The sequence below is a fragment of the Falco punctatus genome (genome assembly GCF_963210335.1).
Source record: "Falco punctatus genome assembly, chromosome: 2".
Taxonomy (NCBI): domain Eukaryota; kingdom Metazoa; phylum Chordata; class Aves; order Falconiformes; family Falconidae; genus Falco; species Falco punctatus.
The window spans coordinates 59,551,532-59,570,844 of NC_137581.1; positions in this window are offsets into that span (position 1 = coordinate 59,551,532).

A 19,313-nucleotide genomic window follows, 5' to 3' on the forward strand; every position below is an offset into this window, starting at 1 on the left:
AATAGGTCAGTTAAATTTGTGGGTGGAAGAGCTCCACCTATGAAGAATGCCAGAAAGGCTGCCTAAGCTGGTAGGCTTTTGCAGTGTCTTATAGAGATGTATGGTAATCACATTAATTGGAGAGAAAATTGGGATGTATGGTATGGGTTCAGTCAATTCCTTGGATTTTTCCGTATTCCAACCTAAGAATAATTTATTGAGCAACAATATATTTAAGTAACTTGACAGTATTTGTTAAATTTTCCCAAATCATACAGTTTTCAAATGCTAATGTTTTCAGGAAGGGATCTTTTTGTGTAAGGTATATGTAAAATCATTACAGTGATGTACTTTGCTGCTTATTATATAACATCTCCATCAATGTCTTTTAGCAATCATTGCCTTTTCCTTCTCAGAAGTAAAGTAACAAACATTTTCAACACTGTACAGTTTCCATATGGTTATATTGAGGTTTTGGGTCTGTCCTGCTGAATTGTGCTGTTGCAGCTCTGAGTGATTTGGTTTCATTTGCATTATTAAACCCACTGGTCTGGGCTTTTGCTTCCTTTAATAGCTGTAAGAACAAGCTGTAACCGCTGAACATTTAGAAAAAGTGTTCAAATGATAGCATAGATCTACTGTGCAAACCTCATTTGCATTTAGCAGCAGTAATGGAGGCGCAGCCTAAGAAATGCAACTGCCAAAAAATACTGGAATAATTACCCATGGCACAAATGGCAGTTGAATGATGAACAACTTACATTAGCTGTTATACAGGCACTCGTCAGTGTTAGCTGAGCAAAGAAGACTAGCTGCCATGTGTTCTTCTTAATGGTGATTGGCATTAAAGATCTGCTGAGCATAGCACAGGCAACACAATCATCTGAAGAAATATTACATTTACCAAACAACAGAGGGTCCTGAAACCTGAGTGGGTTTACAAGACCCAGATAACAGCCTTTGAACTCTGGAGACCTGAAAGGTACAAGTTTTTTGCTCACTCGTAGCCATTGATGTTGCACTTGTAATCACGAGGGGATCATGAATCAGTGGGATAGAAAGATAGATGCTGTCAAGTTGTCATTGCTCCATGGGTGTGCTTCAGAAATTGATACGTTCGTTCTTATAATAGCTCTGTGACACCAGGGAAATATTGTTACACAGGTGTAAAGCAAAGAGGGAACTGAACTAAATGTCAAGTGGTTGAACTTCAGTCACAGTGGAGAGTCCAGTACCAAAATTCTTTCACAGTAAAAATAACATTTCCTGTGCTCTGTCTTGTTTGAATTTGCTCACATTAAGGAAAATCTGAAATTAATTGTATTATTTAATAAAAAAAAGTATTTCCATGCCACTCTGTAAATAAATTATAAAACCTTTAAGAGCACAAGCACTCAACCATAGGCAAGAATAAAATCCCAAATTTCCCTTTTTCATAGTTATGCCAACCAACCGTGCAGTACACAGACTGTATTGGCTGCTGTGGAATTTCAGAATCATTCAGGTTGGAAGACACCTCTGAAGGTTATCTAGTCCTACCTCCTGCTCAGGTCTGGGCCAGATTCAAGGTCTGAACAGATTGCTTAGTTTTTCAGTTGGTACACGAAAATCTCCAAGAAAGGAGATTCTGCAACATATCTGAGCAGCCTGTAAATTTCCATTCCCTCCCCACCCCCTCCCGCCCCATATCCAACTGGAATTTCTCTTGCTGCAACTGGGAATCTGTCTTTCATCATTTTGCAGTGCACCTCTGGTTTCATCTTCTCTATAACCCTCTTGTTGGGTAGTAGAAGACAGCCATTAGATCCACCTCTCATCTTCCCTTCAGGCTGAATGAACCCAATACTCTCAGCCTCTTAACCATTTTAGTCCTCCTCCTCCTCTGGATTCTCTCTTGTTTGTTAAGAACTCTTTTACTGGTGGCTCTGCAACTGGACACAGTACTGCAGGTAGGGTGTTATGATGCCATGTAGAGGGGTAATAATCACTTTGAATGATCTGCAGGCTGCACTCTTGCCAATGCAGTTAGCTTGCATCAACTGCAAGGCTACACCACTGTCTTTGTTCCTGTTCCATCAGGACCTCCAAGTCCTCTTCTGCTGGGGTACTCTCTAGCCAGTCTCTAGCATGGCCTGTGCTGTTGCATGGTGTTATTCTGTTGGACTTTACGTGGACCTTGTCAGCCTATTCCTTCATCCTGTCATATTCCCTCTTACCCCCGTTTGGTGTCTTAACAGCATTGCATTTCAATGTATTTAATCCATGGTCCAGGTCTCTGATGGAAATGTTGCTTAATGACATCAGCCCCTGCCCTGACCTTACCTGCATCATTCCTACAGGCTGCTAGCTGGGCTTTGAACTTTTGATCACTACTTCTTGAGTCTAATGGTCCACTCAGTTTTTTAACCACTTCATAGTCCATTCATCCAGTCTGCATACCTACAATCGAGCTACAAAACCTCTACGGGTAAAAAACTTTGTCAAAGAAAAAACAGATTACATCCATCACGCTCGGCTTATCCACAGAAACAGTCATAGATAGCGATTAGTTTGTTTGGGTCCTTAGCAAATTAGTACTGGCTGTTTGCAAACCTATGTGCTTGGAAATGTATTCCAGGAGGATTTGTTGCATAGTCTTCCTGGAGACTGGGATGAAGCAGACTGGACTGTAGACCTCTTGAGCCTCTCTTTAGTTCTTTTTTGAATATGGGCTAATATTTGCCTTTTTCCAGCCATTGGGAGCTGTCTCTGACTGCCACCTTTCAGAGTTGATAGACATCAACCTTACAGTGGCATCAGCCAGCTCCCTTGGCATCCTCAGAAGCATTCTTCCCTGTCCCATGGACTTCCGTATACTCAATTTACTTCAGTGGGTCCCATCGTGATTGTTCTACCCTATTACTATCTCTTTCACCAAACTCTGTTACTGAAGAGAGAGATATAGAAATCCTGAGAGCTGACCTTGCCAGTAAAGATGAAGGCAAAGAAGGAAGTGTTTAGTTTAGCCTTTTTCATGTCCTTTGTCTTTCAATTCCCTGCCCCGTTCAGCAGTGGAGTCACATTTTCAATCATCTTCCTTTTGCTGTTGATACACCTATAAACTCCTTCACATCCGTATCTTCTAATCCAGCTGAGCCTTCACTTTTCTAACTTTACCCTTGCATGTTTGAGCAACTGCTCTGTGTTCCTTCTAGGTAGCCCATCCTTGCTTCCACTTTCTGGAGACTTCTTTTTTTCTCATTTTAGCTCAGTCAGGATATACCCCTTTTTGCACACGCTAGTTTTCTGCAGAACTTGCTTGACTTTCTACATGGTGGGATAGATCAATCTTCTTTGAGGGTTGTTCCTGAAGATCAGTTAGTCTCTTGGCCCCTTTGCTTTTCAGGGCAGCCCATAATGAGATCCTATCTGCTGGTTCCTTGAGCAGACTGAAGTCTCCTTTCCTGAAATCTAATGTCTTTATTCTGCTACTTGCCTTCTTCACTTTTCTCAGAATCTTCAACCACTGTCTCAGGATCGTTGCAGTCAATGCAGCCACAGGCTATCATATCCCTGACCATTATTTATGAGCAGCAGATTCAACAGAGCACTTTCTCTATGTGGCCACTCCAGCAAAAAAATTGACCCTGAAGCACTCCAGAAACCTCTTGAATTGCTTGCAGTGTTGCAAGTTGCCTTTCCAACATACATCGGGGTTGGTTAAAGTCCTTTGTGATAATCCGAGACCATGATCCTGCTTCCTCAGACTGTTTAAAGAGAGCTTGTGCATTACCTTGTGTCTACAGATGGTCTGTAGCAGATGTCTCTGTTGGTCTCACCTCTGATCTTCCTCATAAGGTCTTGGCTAGGCCATTGCCTCAACACACACACACACACACACACACGCACGCGCACACACACTCTCTCTCTCTCTCTCTCTCTCTCTCTCTCAGTCCTCTCTTCTGGTCCTTCTTAAAGACCTGTGGATTACAGCACTGTAGTTGTGTTATTTATCTGAAGGAAAAAGCTCTAAAATGTACCACTGTGACTCTATTATTCTCTCTGTGGAAGTATGATAATTAGAAATTGAGAGACAAGTAAATCAGGATTACTTAAGAGGTGCTGCAGACTCTTAGGAGCTATCCAGACATAAAGTCTCAATGCACTGAAATCCTGAGTGCTCATGTTCTAGGAGGTCCATAATCAGATGAATTTTCTACAGAACATCATTCATTGATTGTTAGAGATGATTAATCTCTAGTAGCAGATTATTGCATTATTGGATTACCCAGATTATATATTATCAGATTATTTTTATTTTTGTTGCAAATCAGCTATAGGCCACCTGTCCTCTGTGTTATTGACTCCATTCACATTCCTTTCAAGCTTGAACGCAGTTCGTGAAAACAGAAAATGTTGTTGCTCTCATGATGCCCATGATTTTACACCCATGTGTGCAGCAATGACTGTTGCACTCTGAGGTGCTCAGCCTTGGCAGCGCAGTAAAAAGGTCATTAGATATTGGCTGTGTTCCTGCTAGAAGTCTATCAGTTTATAGTAGCATTAGCACTCCTGTGTTAATTGGTAGAAGTGTATGGGCATCCTGGGTAACTGGACAGATTTCTTGATGATGGAGACAATCTTTGGAATACATGATTTCCCATGATTTCTTCTACTGATCTCTCAAGAGGAAATTGTTACCGATGTTCCCCAAATAGCCTGAATAATCAAAAAACACGGTCCCAGTGACCTGACAGTGAAACCCTGGGAGGCTCCACTGTCATGCTGCTATAAAAGGTACAGCATGTGGCTCTATCCCAGTTTATTGAATCTTGGGCAGTGTTGGCTTTGATTTACAATGGGAAGACACAGGTGGAGATAGATGGTAAGTCTGATTTAGAGAATCACAGACTACAACCAGAAAGAATACATTCTTGCCCATTTCTGCCTGATATGGATGACTGTTAAAGTATTTTAAAGTGCACTCCATAAGCGCAGTCTGCCTTTTTCTAGACTAGAGTCCTTCATCAAAGAAATGAAGCTTTTGGGAAATGTTTTAGTTTGAATTAAGATGAAAAGTCTCACAGTTTCAGAGAATCATCTGAGATTTGGGTAGTGACAGTGAATGTCTAAGGAGCCCTGTTAGTGCCCCGTCTTCCAAGATGGGTGTACCCATGCTCTAGCACAGGTGCCTGGAAGACCTTGGCTGAGACTGCATGGTTGATAAAGACTCTTCAACATTTGAAATTTGGTTTTCCTAGCAGCACAGTAGGCAAATAAGTAATTTCAGTCAAAATGTGTTTGTTGCAACTGATAGTTTCTGCAAAACCAGTGTTTTATACTGTAAGCTAACTTTGTCAGAAGAGTCACAGCTAATTCTAATTAGGAAAATGCAGGGTGGGGGGGGGAAATCTGTTGAGCAAGCTGTGCAGAAGGTTGCAGGGATAAGAATTAATATGGAAATACTTGCTGAGCTATGTAAAATAGCCCACCTTTATTCAGTACTTGTTTTCGGTCTAGTGCCCGTTTTTTAGTAAACTCCTAGCAGATAGTCCATATAATAGCCATAAGCAGCTGAATAATAGAGGCAGGAAAAGTTCATATAAGACAAAATTGTCTGACACAACCTGTGAAGAGGAATCTGCCTTTTAGTAAGTATATAAGGATGCTCACTTGTAATCTCATCACTATCTGTATGGAATGTTTAGAGGCTACCTGGGGTGTGGCTGCAATTTAGTAAGGTCTAGTCAGGGACAACAAAGATCTCTTTTGTGCGTCCCTCATTGTGGGTGTCACATAACCACCAAACACAGAAATTCTGTTTTTACCCTTTCTCAATTATCATGGGTTAACTCCAGATGGCAACTAAGCCCCGCACAGTTGCTCACTCACTCCTGCCCGGTGGGATGTGGGAGAGAATTGGAAGGGTAAAAGTAAGAAAACTCATGAGTTGACATAAGAACAGTTTAATAATTAAAATATGATGATGATAATAATAATAGCAATAAAAAATTGTAATGAAAAAGGAAACAAAAAAAAGAGAGGTGAATAAACCCCAAGAAAAACAAGTGGGGCAAATGAAAAACAATTGCTCAACACCAATTGTTGACCAATGCCCAGCCAGCTCCCAAGCAGCAGCCCTCAGCCACGTTTCCCCTTAGTTTATATGCTGAACATGACATTACATGGTATGGGATGTCCCTTTGGTCAGTTGGGGCCAGCTGTCCCGGCTGTGCCCCCTTCCAGCTTCTTGTGCCCCCCCCCAGCCTGCTCGCTGGTGGGGTGGGGTGAGGAGCAGAAAAGGCCTTGGCTGTGTAAGCCCTGCTCTGCAATGACTAAAACACCAGTGTGTTATCAACATTTTTCTCATCCTAAATCCAAATCACATTATTATACCAGTTACTAGAAAGAAAATTAACTCTATCCCAGCTGAAACCAGAACATTCATAAATGTACTTGCCCTCAACATTTTTTTTACCTCTTCCTCACAGAATGTAATAGTTGAGGAGGAAAGGGATGTCAGAGTGTAGAAAATGGAGGAAAGAATGGATCTGATGTGCTTTTTCATGCATGCGGCATCATCCATTTTTTTCTGTCTCATAAAAGTTTGATATAACATATAGCTGCATTTTTGAGAGTGATCTGAAGCTTCCTTGCTGCACCTTCCCAGCTGAAAGCCCGTTGTCATTCATGCAGGGTTAAGCTTACCCTTGGGTCTTTGGGGTCTGGTCCCATAACTCCTGCATTCCTGAATGCAGAGTAATCCAGACTTAAAACCAAAGTGGAGATTGTTCCCACCTAACTCTAGGATGAGAAGACACCTTGACCTTCAGTCTTCATCTTCTTGAGTAAGTGCTGTAACCTCTAGACAATTACATAAAATTGTGCAGCACCACTTCCCAGTCTGGATCAAGAGACACTTTCCATTTTTTTTAGTAGGAGCAGGAGATGCCTAATGTAAGAGACTAGTCATTGCCAGAGTGAGATGGAGAGATGGAGGCACTAATGTTAAGTGCACCTGAAGACTCAGTAGACCTCTGGAGGCATTGCCTCTCTGCTAATTATCTAGGGAGTCTCGATAATAATACTGAAGGAACTGGATTTATCCTTGCACCTTCAGGAAAGCACCTAATATTTCACTGAGGTAATGCTGAAGACAAGTATGTAAATTAGGAGAACTTAATTTAACTTTATTTATTTATTTATTTTGGTTACATTTCTCTTAGTCATTAGAAGAATTTACTCAGCCAGTTCACTTGATAATTAGTATTTTCTTCCAAGAGGATCTTCTCTCCAGGTAACACAGTACTTCAGAGATAAACCTATTATATTAAAGAGAGTTAAGTCTGCTGTGTTCCATAAGCCAAGTACCAGATGACCACAGGAGATGCAGATTTCTTATTCATATGAAGTAAATCATCTTCCCTTGAATTTGCGTCTGTTCCAAGTAGATGCAGATACCAACAATTTTGTTGTTAATGCATCTTCAAAAGCTGACTGACATTTGGCAGCTGGTGTTTCTGTTATCAACAAGTTGTACTTTTTTCCCAGCATACAGACAAGTGTTTTGACTATTTAGTGATGTTTGTGAGACTTTCACTGCATTACATATAGACTTTGGCTATATGGCAACTGCTGATTAACTAGTACTCTATGCGGTGCTGCAAGCACCATTGGATGCAGCCAACACCTCCAGACTATGTATTTGTTCCTACTGTGATACTTAAATTTTCTTGTCTGGATCCTTCTGGTCTTCCAAAACCTGTGAAGCTAACCACTAATTTTCCAGGAAGCAGCTGTTGGCAGATGGAGTCATGTCCTTCACTCTCAAGAGAGAAGTATCAATACATTTTATTGATAGAAGGCAGTGAGTTAACAAAGTTCAATGGTAAACACATCAGTGGTTTAACAAGTTTCGATGGCAAGGTACACTTGAGTATTTACTGCACAGAGGACAGGGCCAGACAAAATTGTCATGGAGCCCCTCCCGTTGAGTCATGAGGTTCAGAAAGGACCCTCTTGCATTCTAAACTCCTTCTCAGAGGGGAGTTTATGTGCAGCTGGCTCCAGACTTAGTCTCAGACTTGGTCAATGGCTTACGGCTAAAGGATTATATATGCACAATCAACCCTTTATATCACTTAGCTAAGATTTCAAAGTTTCAGCACACTTATTCCCCATTCACTTACCAATTATCTGACGTGACAAGGATTCTTTCAACATCCAGAAGTAACCTTGACAGAGGTGTTCCTACTCAGGGGGAGGTCCTGGCATGCAGCCCATGCAACAGGTTTGTGGGCTGTCTACTGTTTATGGAGTAAGGTGGTTGAGTCGTGGTCATATTTGCATACTGACTTCAGGTGTTAGTTTCTTCCAAATTTGCTTTGATTTGGACATTGACCAGCACCGTTAGGTGGGCACGTTGCTCAAATTATCCCCTGGCTATTGTGTCATCTGTCTCCCCAAATCCGCTTTGAGGCTGGTGCAGCCATCACCACCACTGGGGGTTATGACTTGAGCAGCATTACTGGAAACAAGGGTCAGGTAGCGAGGTGGCGGTGGAGCATGCTGTCCATTCCACCCCATGACTATAGTCAATTTGTCTTACTCTCACAGAGTGGTGGTATGGTCACTTCTTGTCTCTCTGCCATAAATAGTTTGTGTCCTTACAGATCCAAAGTGAGTAAACAGTGAAACATTGGTATTTGTTATGCATTAATTTGTACGTTTTGGGTGATTGAAGTTATTTGTTTTATCATGTACCAAACCTTTATATACAATATAATTATAACCAATATATGTATTAAATTTAGTAAAATCATGACTGGGTGAAGCATGATATTAAAACCTCCTGTTGCTGTCAGTGATCATCCAAGAAGAGTTTCCCACCAATGATGTTCTCCATCCTTCTTCACTTTTTCTAAGATATGACGTATGTCTTCTGTATCACGATGAATGGTCATTGGATTTGTGTCCATTGTTTTTGATATGTTCTAGCAGTTGACACCGGTCATCATGTAGTAGTTTCTTCACCAATATAAGATTAATTCTGTTGGGGTTAGGCAATAAATCTTGACTCAATGCATATTAGATTGTAGCGATTGATAAGACATAACAGGCTCTGAATAATTAAAGTACCATTTCATAATTTTAGGAAAGTTACAAATACAAATATTTGAGTGATTGCTTGTAGCTCATCTAAAGTAATGTTATCTGCGAATACAAAATCACAAAGGGGTCTCAAAGAAACACATCCTTTCCTAATATATATAAGTACAGTGTCAGGGGTTTCATTGGGATGTATTTCAAAATACCAAACTTTTTGTTCAGTGTAAAGAAAAATGTCTTGGGCTTTGTTGGTGCTAGTCTCACAAATAAATCCTTGTTGTTTCTGTACAATGCATGCAGTAACATCAATAGTCTGCCATTTATTTCTGTTTTGTTGGGCCCATACTCTATGTTCTAATGGATATAGTTCCACTTTGATTTAATTCTAGTGCAATTATTTGGTATACAGTGTATACCGAAGACTGTATATGGTTAAGACAAAAGCTGTGGCCTTATTGTTGATGGGGTCATAAGTAAAACTGTTTAAATACCACCAGGATTGGAATTATTTTTCAGATTTAGGTGCATTATCATAAATTATCTTTCAAATTTCGGTGGGTAAGGTGCCATCTTCACCTTCTCTTGTAATTGCTGCTGTTGCAGATTGCATCCGCAGTTGAGCTTGGACACAACTAAGAACTAGAGAAACATTATTTTGAGCTGCAACAAGTACATCCAAAGCTACTGGATTTTAATTTATTTATTTTATTAATTAATTTATTTTTTCCCCTTGAAGCAATATATCAGATGAGACCCAGTGGTCAGTTCCTAGTGCTAACAGAGAAGACTGCAATTTGTTCCAATCAGTTGTTGTGCTCAGTTTACAGTAACATGAACACAGCATTTCTGTGGGGTGCTGTGAGAAAAAACAGAGACTTGTTTTGGTGGTGAGTCTGAACAGTTTACCCTGTTAAAAAGAAGGAAAAGTCTATCACACACTAATTCTATGTTTTGCACCACTGCTACTGGCAGCTTCCCAGGCAAGTGAGCCACAAGGTTCAGTTAAGGTCAGCTCCTGTTATGTTTCATAGCATACCATTTTCTGATAGTGGTTTTTTTTGCAACTCCTTCTGGAAGAGCAGTCCCCTTTAGGATTGCTTCTAGTACATTAAATGATTTTCTAGTTTGCACAGGTTGTCCCTGATGTATTTCCTCAACTTGTTTAACTGCTCATACTAAAGATAAAAGCTCCTTTTCCCATTCAGAGTACCATTACTCTTTTTCTTTAGATGTGGTTAAGCTAAACAATAAAAGTCTTTTTGGCCCATCAGGGCCAGTTTGGAACAGGTTACAGTAAGCAGCAGCATGTTCAGCAAAACCCCATTTGATTATAATAAGGTCATGGGAGTGTATTGGTCCCAGTGACCGATACCTTTTTAATTCTTCAGTTAGAATGTTGACTGCCAATTTATGTTCTAATTTCCATTCCCAGGGTTTGCCTTTAAATAACAGTGAGTATAATGGAAGGGAAATGATAGAAAATACAGGTGCTTGTTTCCTCCATATCCTAAATTTTCCATTAATTGTAACTCCCTCCTTGATGGGGGCATTTGCAATTCTTTTTTTTTTTTTTTTAAGGTACCTGGGGGAATCACTGCACTGTCTGCTTTCCACCATGTAGCTAAAATTTTACTTCTTTACTTGTTCCCTGACATTTTCCAGGTGGAATCTCAATTTCTACTTTATTTAGTGCTTGCCATACTGCTGCTGCTGCTTCCCCCACCTTCTCAGGGGAAGTTCCTCCAGTCAGAATATCGTCTATATATTGGTACAGTTGCACATCTTGGGGGAGGAAGACGTCTGTAAAAGTTCAGCAAGTAAGTCATAAGCAATTGTGGGTGAATGCTTATAACCCTGTGGGAGTCTGTTAAAGGTATATTGTATTGTCTCTCAAGTGAAAGCAAAATTCCCTTTATCCTCCTCCTTCTAGGGAACCATAAAGAACATGTCTTTCACGTTTAGTGCCATCATCCCTGGGTGTGCTGCTACTTGCAAAGTAGCTGTTAAGTTCACAGTGTTGGTACAGCAGCTGTTGGGGAGCTGTATTACCCTACAGGCTCCGATAATCAATTGTTAGACTGCCAGCTCCCATCTTGTTTCCAAACTGGGCAGGCAGGTGAGTTACAGGAGGAGTGGGTTCTGGAGGTAATTTGTCATTTCTTCAAATCAGCTACAACTTCAGAAATTCCATTTCATGCCACAGCAGAAATTGTATATTGTGGTAGAAAACTAATTTTCGAATCTCGGAGCACAGGTGCTTTGCATAAAGTACACGCACTGCAGCATCCTGATTTCTGCTGGGGTTGGGATCAATGTTTGAGCCAAAGGACCACACACTTCCATTTGGCATGTGTTAGGTTTGGCCATTTAAAGCATTAAAACCTAAAATATTTTCATTATGATCTTTAATTGCAAAGTGAGTAGTTGACATATGTTTCTCGCCTGGGGGCCATAAATTGACCCTGGCAGTTTGACACACAATACTTTGCTCTGTTCACACCAGTAATCTTTATTCTTTTCCTTCAGCATGCCCAGCTTCTTGGTATCTTGTTGTGTAGGTATTGAAATTTGTGCTCCCATATGGATTAAAACTTCACCAATTTTCCTTGAGGACCAACTGGAATCAAAATGTATGGGCCATCATCATGTATCTAGTGATAAGCCTCTACTTTGCCAATTGCCTTCTGGGCTTTACTTGGTTTTTTGACTTCAAGTCCTGCAGTTCCTCCCTAAGTGGAAGGAAGGTATTGTCTCCCTTTCTGGGGAATGGCACTGGAGGAGCTGAAATAAACTCATTCCTTTCACTGCTACATAATTTCTGGAATGCTTCAGTCAGACTCAGGATAATGCCAGTACGCTGACCTTGAATCATGGCTCTGGGAATGCTTCCCAGCTTCCCAATTACTCCAGTTGTAACACACCTATTCTTCTGACAAGCTGGGATTTGCTCCATGCCTCTGTAAATAATCATTGATACTGCTTGCCATCCTGCTGACTGTGCCAGTTTGTCATAGAGGGAGTCATGCACTTCACTCTCAAGAGAGAAGTATCAATACATTTTATTGATAGAAGGCAGTGAGTTAACAAAGTTCAATGGTAAACACATCAGTGGTTTAACAAGTTTCGATGGCAAGGTACACTTGAGTATTTACTGCACAGAGGACAGGGCCAGACAAAATTGTCATGGAGCCCCTCCCGTTGAGTCATGAGGTTCAGAAAGGACCCTCTTGCATTCTAAACTCCTTCTCAGAGGGGAGTTTATGTGCAGCTGGCTCCAGACTTAGTCTCAGACTTGGTCAATGGCTTACGGCTAAAGGATTATATATGCACAATCAACCCTTTATATCACTTAGCTAAGATTTCAAAGTTTCAGCACACTTATTCCCCATTCACTTACCAATTATCTGACGTGACAAGGATTCTTTCAACATCCAGAAGTAACCTTGACAGAGGTGTTCCTACTCAGGGGGAGGTCCTGGCATGCAGCCCATGCAACAGGTTTGTGGGCTGTCTACTGTTTATGGAGTAAGGTGGTTGAGTTGTGGTCATATTTGCATACTGACTTCAGGTGTTAGTTTCTTCCAAATTTGCTTTGATTTGGACATTGACCAGCACCGTTAGGTGGGCACGTTGCTCAAATTATCCCCCGGCTATTGTGTCATCTGTCTCCCCAAATCCGCTTTGAGGCTGGTGCAGCCATCACCACCACTGGGGGTTATGACTTGAGCAGCGTTATGGGAAACAAGGGTCAGGTAGCAAGGGTGGTAGTGGTGGTGGTGGGGAAGCACACCATCACAGCAAGGCATTTAATTTTCCCATGTCAGAGGCTGGTGCCTACAGAAAACTTCCATTCAATATTTGTAGTTCCAAACATCCTTATTTCACTTCAGCTGACCTGATCCCTAGATCATATCAGGTCTTTTATGCTTCCTTACCTTTGTCTTCTGGAAGCCATGAAGTTCCTACAGGTGCTCAAACTGGTGTGTTGCCTGAGCAACTGGTAATCTGAGTCAAAGCAATCACTTTAATATATCGAGTTGTGACCCTTCTCTCTGTCCTGTCCTGTCCTGTCCTGTCCTCTCCTCTCCTCTCCTCTCCTCTCCTTTCTGACACCACAATCTTCTGCGATACACTTGTTCAGAGCACAAGCACCTATATTTTTCTATGCCTGAGAATTATCAGAGAAAAATGCTACAGTTAGTACTGTATCCCAAGGCTGCACAATGCCATTTATGCCTCTGCTGAAACCCAAACCCTATTCTTCAGCATCTTTTTACAGGGATTCTTCTCATGAGGGCTCACTGCAACAGAAGGGCAATACCTTCCTTGGTGTGCAAGAAGTCTCACTTGATCTTGTCTCAGTATTTAGAGTTCATGTCACCCTTCTGCTGTTCCTTGCCATCCAGGTTGACAGTGGCAGGTGTCTGTTTCTTCAGCCAGAAAGTTCTTTCCAACTGGCTAACAGTTTGTTCTCTCCTGTGAAATGCCATCCCCATATAAATGTGCTGAAGATCTGGGAAGTGAGAAATGGGAATTTTGCCATCTTTTTGCACGTTGAGGGCCACCTTGTATCAACAGAGATACACAGCACTACCATGGTCTGAGCCTTCCCTTCCCAGTGGTCAGGGGTCTGTCCATACGGAGGGCCAATACACTGAACAGTTAGTATGTCTGTTGATGGTGTATTTGCCCAAAGCCAAGAGCACATAGTGACTGATGTCATAGATGTAGCTGAATCATGAACAGAACGATCACGATAGTATCTTCAAACATTGGTTGTAAGGCTGGCTTGTAAGAATGTGAGAACAAGACTGTTCAGGAAGACCTTCGTTGTACCCATCTGCAGCTGAAAGATCTAAAGGACTTGCCATTTTGATGCAAAGACAGAACAATATCCTGTGAGAATCAGAAGTGGACTCTGTTGCTGTTTAAGAAACTTTACTGCCTCCCTTTTGGGCATTTATGGGCTGCCACTCGGAGCTTTACGATATTACTTGAACGTCTCAGTTTGATGCTGCCTGTATTGCGTTTGTCCTTCAGTCTTCTATTCAGCGAAGAACTCTCTCATCTCTCAGGGGTGTGTGCTGCTGTGAGTCACCTGCACGGTGAATGAACCTGCAGGCAAGCTCTTGAAGTGGAAATAAGTAATATCTACCCCTTTTAAAGACGTAATCTGTGTTGGTAATTTCATACTTTTCCTACCACGGTCTAGAAGGATTTCCTGGAAATCTGGCATTGAGGTGGAGGGACATGAAACAACTGCAGGTACTTCTGTAAAGGGGAGTAGGAGCCTGTGTATGCACCTATAGATATTGCAGAAGAGAAAAAAAATTGTGTTACCTCTGCTTGTGAGTACATACGTGAACTCAATAGCACCAACCTGAAAGGGACCGGTTAGAGTTGCTTTTCTGTGACTTGATCTCACCTGAAATCCACACTTTTTTCATTTATGCCTATCACCAATCAGACTACTTACTGTACCAGTATATGTCCTTGAAAACGATTAGCCTGATAATATTATGGTAGCTTGGAAGCCATAATGAAGGGTGCCACCTACAAAAAAAAGGGGTTTGGAAAAGATGGTAGCTTCCATCTCAAGTCAGGTCTGAGGAGGCTGAGCTTGCCGCCTTGGCAATGTGTGTGCATGTACGTGGCAGTACATGGCATGGGATGGTAATAGAATAAGATTTGCCGTACTATGGGCTATGTAAGGGACCAAACCATTACAGCTCTTCTCCCACGAATATTCATCGGTCCAGCATAGGAAAGGTTTATCACCTGAACAAAGCTATTGCACTCATCAGAAGCTGAAATACATAAAGCTGTTGAACTGTGGTATCAGAAAGTGCTTAGCTGCTTAGTGTACACGGTTCTGCATTCTTCTGCCACACATTAGCTGTTCATTCTTCTAACTTGACTTTTGCTTTTCCATATTTTACAATACTTGATGGATTTTTTATGACTTGTGATGTTTTTCATGTTTGATAAAGAGACATGAAATTTGTCCCACTAAACTCTAAGTGCAGAGATGCTACTAGAAGGATTTACAGATAGATAAAAAAGCCTTGTTTAATTAAAGGCACACCAGCTAAAGAAATAGCTAGATAATGAACCCTTTAAACTTCTCCCTTGCAACTTAATTCAAGATAACGTAGTTAGTTAGTCTTCAGCTTTGATCCTGAAGTACACGGATTCAATTTCTGTCTCCATTTCCAGACCCACCTGTCACACATAGATAATAATCAGGGATAGTTTTACCTTTCCCAATGTCTAGAAGAGTGAAAGGCCCATGTTGGCCACTGGAGGTCACTGTAGCTCTAGAAAAAAAAGCCGTGAGACCCGTTAATTAAGAACTGAGGAGGGAAAGGTAAAGATTGAGCGCTCTGGGACTTTCTGTGTTTACTGTGTGAAAATGGCGGGATAAAAACAATAAAAGCCTATTGCAATATGTAAAAGATTTTGGCACAGATTTTTTTTCAAATTGTGCATGTTTAGGATTTATTTTGAGCAAATAGTGTAGGAGTCCTCTTCCCACGTGCTCTTTCTCTACATGCTGTGAAGATTTCAAGAGCTCAGTGTGAGAGAGGAGGCACTAGGCTAGTGCCCATCCTCTCATCTTTACATAGGGAAGGAATTTTCCTATCAAGAAGTATTTCCAGCTTCATGTGACTGTGACTTGAAGCCTTTGCTTTCCCTAGCTGGCCACCTCTTTAGGAGACCGAAACTGTGAAGATATAGGAAACAGGTTACTGCTTTTTGTAATTTCTTGAAATTTCACCTTTGTCCTCTGTCCTCTCCAGACAGTAAAGTGCAACATCTGCCTTCCAGCAGGCATGACATGATAAGCCACAGCAAACCCTGGTGCACCTAGGCTCTGGGGGCAGGACCCGAGAGCAGCTTTCATTACTCCTGCTCACTGATGCATAAGCAAGCACGGTAAATGGCTGCAGCTACTCTTGTCATCAAACTGCCTTCAGCTAAACTTGTTACCTGCTGCATGTATAGCAGTGACACCAAGGAAGGATGCAAACCTATCTGAAAAGGTGATTAGATTTGGTTAGGCTTTCTGGCCTTTATCCTGCCCTGAGCTCCTGGCTGCAGCAGTGATACTGCCGTCAGCTGTTGAGCCAGCCAGTTTAAAGCCAGCCTGGGAAAGATGAATTTTGGCAGTAATACACAAAGTACTTTCTGACAGCAAAGCACTTTAGCACATGCTCATGCTCAGGCTTAGCTATTTCTCTGACTTCAAATGGTGCATAAGAATAGAGTTGGAGAATGAAAAACTTTTTAAAAGATGCAGAATTGGTTAAATTCTTGTACCATGGTGCTTATGAAGCTTCCTGACTCTTGTACTCTGATAGGTGCCCCTTGGAGATCTCTCACATGAAGACATAGAACTTGACTGACACAAGCCTTCAGCTAAAGACAGTCAGGCAACAGTTAATATCAAAGGTGAAAGTGAGGGAAAAGGCAGAGGGACTGAAATTCTGCTCCAGTAGATTGACATCTGCTGAAAGCACTGAGGTCATAGTTCATCCTACCCAAGGTACAAGCCTCAGTTTCCTTTTATAATCTGCCTCTGAGATGATTCCCCTTCTCTGCCTCCTTCTGACTGTGCAGGAGAAAGCATATGAGTGAGTGAGGGCTGACACCTTCCTGGTACAGAAGTACCCAACTTTAGGTGGCAGTCATGCCCAGTAGTGAGTAAGAAGAGCTGTGCTATCAGCAGCACGAGAGCCTTGGCTTGCAGCAATCTACCTGTTTCACTGGGAAGAGGCTTGTAAGCAAGGCAAGCTGGCAAACCAGATGACAGAACAGGTCACAAATATGGTGCATTTCAAAGAGAAGCTGTGGTCACACCTTTTGCTCTGAGGGAGATGGTAACAAGCCAGTTTAATAGAAAATTCATGCATGCTCAAGTATTGGCTGTTTATTATGTGTATTGATATCTGATAGTTTATGCAAATAACCCTCATGCATATGTCTGGACACTGATAATGTAAAGTGTGGCTAATAGGCTTGGAAGACGAGTATGTTAATTAGGATAAAAACTGACCAAATCATGGAGTGGAAGCCTATAGATAGATCTGTCTGCATATATACTTATACTGCATGCAGTCAGCATGTCACACTTGTATTTGGCTCATGCAGAAAACAGCAACCATGCAAGGTATTGTGGGGTAGATATGTAATATGTTACTGTACTGCAGCTGCTGGTTTTATGTCTGTATCTCAATGAAGAGGCAACAAATTTGAAAAGGGATTGAGATTTTGATGTTTCCATTTCAGATCATGTGTTGCCTCATTTTTCCTGGTGACAGAATGTCCAAAACCCCTCATGGTTTCCTGTTAGAGATGCTCAAAATTATTATGAACAGGCGCTTCATGAGTGTCCATCAACCTCTCCTTTCAGAGTATTGTCGCTTCAGTCACATATTTTGAGGGCTGATGTTATCTGTTTTCAGAGTCTTCATGGACTCACACAGCACCTTTCACTCATCTAAGGAGCTGTTAGATGTTAATATTGACATATTTGACTTCACTATGTGCCTAAATGTGATGAATACCTCATTAGGGTTGAGTCCTGAGCTAGTTTGAAGGAGGGTAAAGAAATGCTATTCCAGGACAGTTCACTGCATGTGTCCCAGGTACAAAAGATAGCTAGGGTAAAAATGCCCATGAAGACATCTGGGGAAAATGGGAAAACAGGGGAATAAGCTCATGGCTGGTGTCATGGCTGGGCATTGGTACTGTAAGATGGGAAACTACAGGCCTGTCAACCTGACCTCGGTGCTGGGGAAGGCCATGGAACAGATCACCTTGAGTGCCATCATGTGGCATGCGTAGGACAAGGGGATCAGGCCCAGCCAGCATTGGTTTATGAAAGGCAGGTCCTGCTTGACCTCCTTCTGTGACAGCATGACCTGCCTAGTGGCTAAGGGAAAGGCTGTGGATGCTGTCTACCAGGACCTTAGTAAAGCCTTTGACACCATCTCCCACAGCATTCTCCTGGAGAAACTGGCTGCTCATGGCTTGAATGGGTCTGCTCTACACTGGGTTAAAAGCTGGCTGGAAAGTCCTGCACTTGGGTCACACCAAACCCACACAGCGCTACAGGCTTGGGGAAGAGCAGCTGGAAAGATGCCCGGTGGGAAAGGACCTGGGGGTGCTGGTCAACAGCTGGCTGAAACATGAGCCAGCAGTGTGCCCAGGTGGCCAAGAAGGCCAGCAGCATCCTGGCTTGTGTCAGAAACAGTGTGGCCAGCAGGGCTGGGGAAGTGATTGGCACCCTCTGCACTGGTGGGGCCGCACCTCGAATCCTGTGTTCAGGTTTGGGCCCCTCACTGCAAGAGGGACATTGAGGTGCTGGAGCGTGTTCAGAGACGGGCAACGGAGCTGGTGAAGGGTCTGGGGCACAAGTCTTGTGAGGAGCGGCTGAGGGAACTGGGGTTGGTTAGCCTGGAGAGGAGGAGGCTGAGGGGAGACCTTACTGCCCTCTGCAACTACCTGACAGGGGCTGTAGGCAGGTGGGTGTCAGTGTCTTCACCCAAGTAACAAGTGACAGAGCAAGAAGAAATGGCCTCAAGTTGCACCAGGGAAGGTTTAGGTTGAATGTTAGGAAAAATTTCTTCGCTGGAAGGATGGTGAAGCATTGGAACAGGCTGCCCAGGGAATGTGGTGGAATCACCATCTCTGGAAGTGTTTGAAAAACGTGTAGATGTGGTGCTTAGGGACATGGTTTAGTGGCGGGCTTGGCAGTCCTGGGTTAACAGTTGGACTTGATGATTGTAAGAGCCTTTCCCAACCTAAATGATTCTATGATTCTGTGTACAGACCCTCTGGCACAAAGGGGTTACTAAATATTTGCCTGTCACTACGCTTGCTTCCACAGGATCAAAGACAGAAGGGAAGGGCTGGTACAAAGGACACCATGTGAGGGTCAAGGTGTGTGCTGTGCTGCTTCCAGCTGGCAGAAATCAGAGAGGTTTAAAATGCTGACTTTGAAGTTTGATCTGATTTACTAGCCTTCTGGATTTGTTTCTTTGAAAGTCAAGTGTGGGAAGAGACTTTACTTGAGGGCTGCAGTTTTCCTTCCACTGCATGAGCCTACGTTTGAGTTGCATCAGAGACAGACAGCAGTGGCACCAGGTTTGCTTGGAGAGGCCCAGTGAAGCTGCCAGGAAAAGGAGTCTTGGCTGAATGTGGAGGGGAGGGGTGGGGTGGGGTGGGAGCATGTGCATGCACAG